The sequence below is a fragment of the Hordeum vulgare genome, chromosome 4H, assembly GCF_904849725.1.
Source record: "Hordeum vulgare subsp. vulgare chromosome 4H, MorexV3_pseudomolecules_assembly, whole genome shotgun sequence".
Lineage (NCBI taxonomy): Eukaryota > Viridiplantae > Streptophyta > Magnoliopsida > Poales > Poaceae > Hordeum > Hordeum vulgare.
The window spans coordinates 371,570,950-371,578,047 of NC_058521.1; positions in this window are offsets into that span (position 1 = coordinate 371,570,950).

The window sequence follows — 7,098 nt, forward strand, 5'->3', positions numbered from 1 at the left end:
TATGTGTCCTCGGGAGCGCTTCACCTCATATAAGAGTTTGTCCAGGCTTGTCCCTTGCTACAAAAGGGATTGGGCCATCTTGCTGCACCTTTGTTACTATTGTTACTTGCTACTCGCTATGAATTATCTTATCACACAACTATCTGTTACCGATAATTTCAGTGCCTGCAGAGAATACCTTGCTGAAAACCACTTGTCAGTTCCTTCTGCTCCTCGTTGGGTTCGACACTCTTACTTATCGAAAGGACTATGATAGATCCCCTACACTTGTGGGTCATCAGTGCCTCCGAGTTGCAAAACTCGGTGCTACTGATTTTGGACCTAGGGTTCGTGAGAATGAACTCGGTGAATCCGAGTTGTCATTTTCGGTTCCACCGAAAGTGGTGACCAAGTTTCTGTTAAGGAGTTCATGTGTCTCGGTGACTCCGAAAATTCAATCTCGGTGCTACCAAAATGTGTTCTACAAAAAGTTAAAACTAAGGATTTCTTTGCTCAAATATTTGAAAACATATGAATTTTGTGATGCTCAAACCTTCTGTTTTTCCTATATCCGCTTCACAAGATTTGCTGCTTGCTGTTGAGGTTCTGCTTGCTTGTGAGAGATGTTTGGTTTGCAAGATAGTCAGAATGATTTCAGGGAACCCATTGTTGAGTTGAGCTTAGGCACTAGTACAGAGAAGTCGGACTCTGACCCTGGTTCCTACAACTCCCATGGCTTGCCCAAGGCAGCCACCAGGCAGAGGAAGAAACTGTATTCTGATGAAGAGAACTCATACTTTGTGCAAAGGAATCTTCAGCTCCTCCAAAGAAAGCTCTCAGGAAAATATCTGCTAGTGCTGCTGATCTGAGAGCACCTGACTATGTGAGGAAAAGCACAACACCTTCCACTGATGATGCTCCTAAGAAAACTGGTACGAAGAGAGCAAGGAAGAGGGTAGTTCGTGTTGTTGGAAGACAAACTTCCATGTTTGAAGACCCTGAAGAAGCTACTTAATAAGAAGATGAGATTCTAGCTCCTCCCAAGAAGAAGCTCATGGGTGATGCTATGACCAAGAAGTCTGCTTCAAATCCTCCTAAGGACAAGAAGTATGTAGCTCACCGGAAGACTACAAAGGACATTCCTGCAGCTGCTAAGAAGAAAGGCCCTGCTTCCAGTGCCCCTACCGCAGAGGAAGAAGATGATGAGGATGCAACCATTCTCACGAAGCTCAGACCACATCTGCCAATTCATAATGATGCCCATCCTATAGCTGAAGACTTGAAGAAGAGAAAGGATGCAGGTCTAAGAAAGTGGAGATCTGCCGACCTATATGCTGTCCGAAGGAGAACTGCTATTGATCCAAGGTTTCATACCAAGGAACAACAAAATTTCTATGAGACCGTCTTGCTTGATAAATCCCCAGCTGTGAGTGATATGAGATTTGTTGAATGGGTTTATATCAAAGCCAATGAAGACTACTTTCCTCATGTTCAAGACAACTTCAAGTCTATGGAAATGAAGATTTTGTTGGAAAGGAGATGATCGCATGGAATGATGAGCTGATCATGCAATTCTACTCGACTGTTCATTTCTATGGAGATGGTTCCATTGTCTGGATGACGGATGGTCACAGATATGCGTCAACAATTGATGAGTGGGCCACTATCATTGGTGCCCCTAAGAAAAAATAAAGTGATGTTGATGTGTATTCTGAAGCAAAGAAGAGTCACAACTCCATAGCCAATATGTACAAGCCAATTCCTCATGATTATTTGGCTAGTCACAAGATGGGCTAAGTTTATTTCTTGCAAGCAGGAATACCCACAACTAACACTATTCTGAGATACACCTTGATGCCTAAATCAGGTGATGAAAAGATGATCAGAGGACACTCCATCAACTTGCTGCACCACTTGGACACTCACACCATATTCAGAGTGATGGATTTGATAGTGTTAGGAAACATGGTAGTAATTCAAAAAAAAATTCTACGTCAAACCAAGATCTATCTAGGAGACGCCTGCTACCTCTTGAGCTTGCGTTGGTTTTTTCCCTTGAAGAGAAAAGGGTGATGCAACACAGTAGCAGTAAGTACTTCCCTCAGTTTTGAGAACCAAGGTATCAATCCAGTAGGAGAATCAAGCCAAGTGTCCAGAGTACCTGCGCAAACACAAACAAGCTTGCACCCAAGGCTATAAAGGGGTTGTTAATCCCTTCAAGATTGATTGCAAAGTGAGATCTAAAGGCGGAAAGTGCAACGAAGTAAAAGTGTAAGGCTGAAAATATGATGTGAAGTAGACCCGGGGGCCATAGTGTTCACCAGAGGCTTTTCTCTCAAATTAGCAAATATTACGGTGGGTGAACAAATTACTGTCGAGAAATTGATAGAACCGCGCGAAGTCATGACGATATCTAAGGCAATGATCATACATATATGCATCACGCCCGAGACAAGTAGACCGATACTTTCTGCATCTACTACTATTACTCCACACATCGACCGCTATCCAGCATGCATCTAGTGTATTGAGTTCATGACGAACAGAGTAACGCCTTAAGCAAGATGACATGATGCAGAGGGATAAAATCAAACCAATGATGTAAACCCCATCTTTTTACCCTTGATGGCAACAACATGATGCGTGCCTCGCTGCCCCTTCTATCACTTGGTGAGGTCACCGCACGGTATGAACCCAAAACCAAGCACTTCTCCCATTGCAAGAATCATAGATCAAGTTGGCCAAACAAAACCCACAACTCGAAGAGAATTACAAGGATATGAAATCATGCATATAAGAGATCAGAAGAAACTCAAATAAGATGCATAGATAATCTGATCATAAATCCACAATTCATCGGATACAGACAAACACATCACAAAAGAAGATTACATCGGATAGATCTCCATGAAGATCATGGAGAACTTTGTATTGAAGATACAAGAGAGAGAAAAAGCCATCTAGCTACTAGCTATGGACCCGAAGGTCTATGGTGAAGTAGTCACGCATCATCGGAGAGACCATGGTGTTGATGAAGAAGCCCTCCGTATGCGAATCCCGCCTCCGGCAGGGCACCAGAACATGCCCCAGATGGGATCTTGCGGAGTTAGAAGCTTGCGGCGGCGGAAAAGTTTTTTCGTGGATCTCTGTCATAGTTTTTGATTTTTCGGGAATTTATAAGCGGAAGAGGTAGGGTAAACGAGTCACAGGGGGCCCACAAGACTGCTAGGCGCGGCCCCCTGGCCGCGCCTGGGGGGCTTGTGGCGTCTGCTTTGGTTCTCACGTCCCGTGCGTATCTTCTGTTCCGGAAAAAATCTTTTTGGAAGTTTTACTCCGTTGGGACTCCGTTTAATATTCTCCTCTGAAAAAGGTCAACAACACACAAAAAAACAAGAACTGGCACTTGGCACTCAATTAATAAGTTAGTCCCAAAAAATATATAAAAGGAATACAAAACATCCAAAGTTTGACAAGATAATAGCATGGAACCATAAAAAATTATAGATACGTTGGAGACGTATCAAGCATCCCCAAGCTTAACTCCTGCTCGTCCTCGAGTAGGGAAGTGATAAAGACTGAATTTTTGATGTGGAATGCTACCTAGCATAGTTGTCCTTTGTAACTTCTTTCATGTGACATGAATGTTCAGATCCGTAAGATTCAAAACAATAGTTTTCTATTGACATGAAAACAATAATACTTCAAGCAAACTAGCAAGGTAATCATGAACATTCGAAATAACAAGGCCAAAGAAAGTTATCCCTACAAAAACATATAGTCTGGCTATGCTCCATCATCCCCACACAACTAATTTAAATCATGCACAACCCCGGTGTTGGCTAAGTAATTGTTTTCACACTCTTATTTTCTCAAACCTTTTTGAACTCTCACGTAATTTATGAGCGTGAGCCATGGATATAGCACTTATAGGTGAAATAGAGTGTGGTGGAGGTTGTGAGGCAAAAAGGAGGAGATGATCACATCGACTCAGCTATGATCGTACCAAAGGGATATGGAGATGCCCATCAATAGATATCAATGTGAATGAGTAGGGATTACCATGCAACGGATGCACTTAGAGCTATGAGTGTGTGAAAGCTCAAAAGGAGAACTAGTGGGTGTGCATCCAACTTGCTTGCTCACGAAGACCTAGGGCAATTTTGCGGAAGCCCATGATTGGAATATACAAGCCAAGTTATATAATGAAGATTCCCACTAGTATATGGAAGTGTGAAAACAAGAGACTCTCTATCATGAAGAACATGGTGCTATTGTGAAGCACAAGTGTGGAAAAGGATAGTAGCATTGTCCCTTCTCTCTTTTTCTCTCTCCTTTTTTTATTTGGGCTCTTTGGGCTCTTTTAATTTTTTTGGTGGGCATATTTTTCCTCTTTTTTCTTATTTCCTCACATGGGACAATGCTCTAATAATGATGATCATCACACTTTTATTTACTCACAACTCAAAACTTAGAGCAATGATGACTCTATAGGAAATGCCTCCGGCAGTGTATCAGGATGTGTAACGATCTAGCTTAGCGTATGGCGTTGAAACATCTCGCTAGCTATCTTACGATCATGCAATGGCAATATGAAAGTGAAGGCACAAGTCATGAGATGGAACGGTGGGAGTTGCATGGCAATATATCTCGAAATGGCTATGAAAAGGCCATAATAGGTAGGTATGGTGGCTGTTTTGAGGAAGGTATATGGTGGTTTTGTGCCCCGGCGAAACTTGCGCGGCACTAGAGAGCCTAGCAACGGTGTAAGGTGAAAGTGCATCTATACCATGGACTCACATTAGTCATGAAGAACTCATATACTTATTGCAAAAGTTTTATTAGTAATCAAAACAAAGTGCTAAACACATACTCCTAGGGGAAGGGTTGGTAGGTGTTAACCATCGCGTGATCCCAACCGCCACGCAAAGGATGACAATCAGTAAATCAATTATGCTCCGACTTTCTAACATAGCGGTTCACCATACGTGCATGCTACGGGAATCACTAACTTCAACACAAGTATTTCTAGATTCACAACACCCTACTAACATAACTCTTAATATTACGAAATCCACGTCTCAAAACTAATTGAGAGGAATCAAACTTCTCTTTCTAGTCAATGCACATGAAGATGGAAGTTTTATTGTATCCTCTTCGAGTACCTATCACCTTTGGGACTACTTTCATAGCACAATCCAACTAGCAAGTTACGCACCACCGTGCTCTAAAAGATCTAAGTGAATCACATAGAGCAAAATTGTCTAGCTCAAAAGATATAAGTGAAGCACAATGAGTATTCTAACAAATTCACGATGAGTGCATGTCTCTCTCAAAAGGTGTGCAGCAAGGATGATTGTGACACAACAAAAAGAAAAGACTCCTACGATACAAGAGCTCCAAGCAAAACACATACCATTTGGCGAATAAAAATACAGCTCCAAGTAACGTTACCGATGGATTGAAGACGAAAGAGGGGATGCCTTCCCGGGGCATCCCCAAGCTTAGGATTTTTGGTGTACTTGAATTTGGCTTGGGATGCCTTGGGAATACCCAACCTTGAGCTCTTTACACTCTTTATCCCATTGCCCATGAGAACATCACCCAAAACTTGAAAACTTCACAACACAAAACTTAAACAGAAACTCGTGATATCATTAGCACAAGAAAACAAACTACCACCTCTTGAGGTACTGTAGCAATCTTGATTTCTATTTATATTGGTGTTAGATTACTGTATTCTCACATTTCCATGGCTAGTACCCCCCGATACTATCCATAGTTTCATCAAAACAAGCAACCAACACAACAAAAACAGAACCTGTCAAAAACAGACCAGTCTGTAGCAATCTGTATACTTCGTATACTTCTGGTACTACTACTGCCTGGGAAAAAGTCATATCAACCAGAAGAAAAAAGAATCAACTCAAAATCTCTTTCTGGATAAAAATTTAAAATAATTTCGTGAGCAAAAAGTTTCTGTCTTTTTCCAGCAGGATCAAACAACCAACACCAAACTAGTCATAAAGGTTTTGCTTGGCTCAAACACAAAAATAAACACAAAAGACACAATCATAACAGAATTATGGTGGTGTGGATGCAAAAAAAAACAGAAAGAAAAAGATAAATTCAATGGGTTGCCTCCCAACAAGCGCTATTGTTTAACACCCTTAGCTAGGCATAAGGTGATGGAATCACGTATCGTTCTCTTTGGTACTCAAACCATAAGTAGGGTGAACACTTCTCATCTTAAGGTGTTCATCTCTCTTACAAGATGGTTCACCACTATTTTTAGGAACAAAAACAGACTTGGTGGCCTTATTGTGGGCAAAAATTGGAGTGTTGTGCACAGCGGCAAAAGTGGAACCCAAGTTGGTTATAACATCCTCTAGTTTGCCAATCCTAGCGGAATCATGACCTAGTTTTTCGTTAACTGTTGGTTCCCTCTCCTTTAGATTTTTCAAAGTAATTCCCACCTTGGATCCGTACTGAGTGATTTGATTGTGGATCTTTTTATCCAACTTTATTTTCGATGATATCTAGCCGATGCATCACATGTTCCAAAGTTAAGGTGGTTCCATTAACCATGAGTGGGGGTGAGCCTACCAAATTTGTCAAAGCACCGTAAGAATCAACGGTATGGCTACCCAAGAAGTCTCCACCTACGATGGTGTCAAGAACATACCTATTCCAAGGGGAAATACCCACATAAAAGCTGCGAAGCAGGACGGTAGTAGATTGCTTACGAGTGGATCTACTCTGAGCATTGCAAATCCTATACCAAGCATCCTTTAAGTTTTCTTCCTCATTTTGTTTGAAATTGAGAACTTCGCTCTCGGGAGAATCGTTCGAAGCGGTAGGTCTAGCCATGAGGACAGGTAGACTATCCCACACAAGCAGGCAGAAAGCAAGCGGAGGAAAAGGGCAAACGAAAAAGGCAATTATTTTGTAAATTTTCGTTTTTCAGAAGTGGGGGAGAGGAAAACGAGAGGCAAAAAAGTAAATGCAAGAGATGAGTTTGCGACACTTACTTGGATGAGTTTTACCTAGAATAATCGCCGGTGCCAGAAATTGACACGTTGACGGGAGACTATTCTTGACTTGATCCTCCCCCGCAACGGC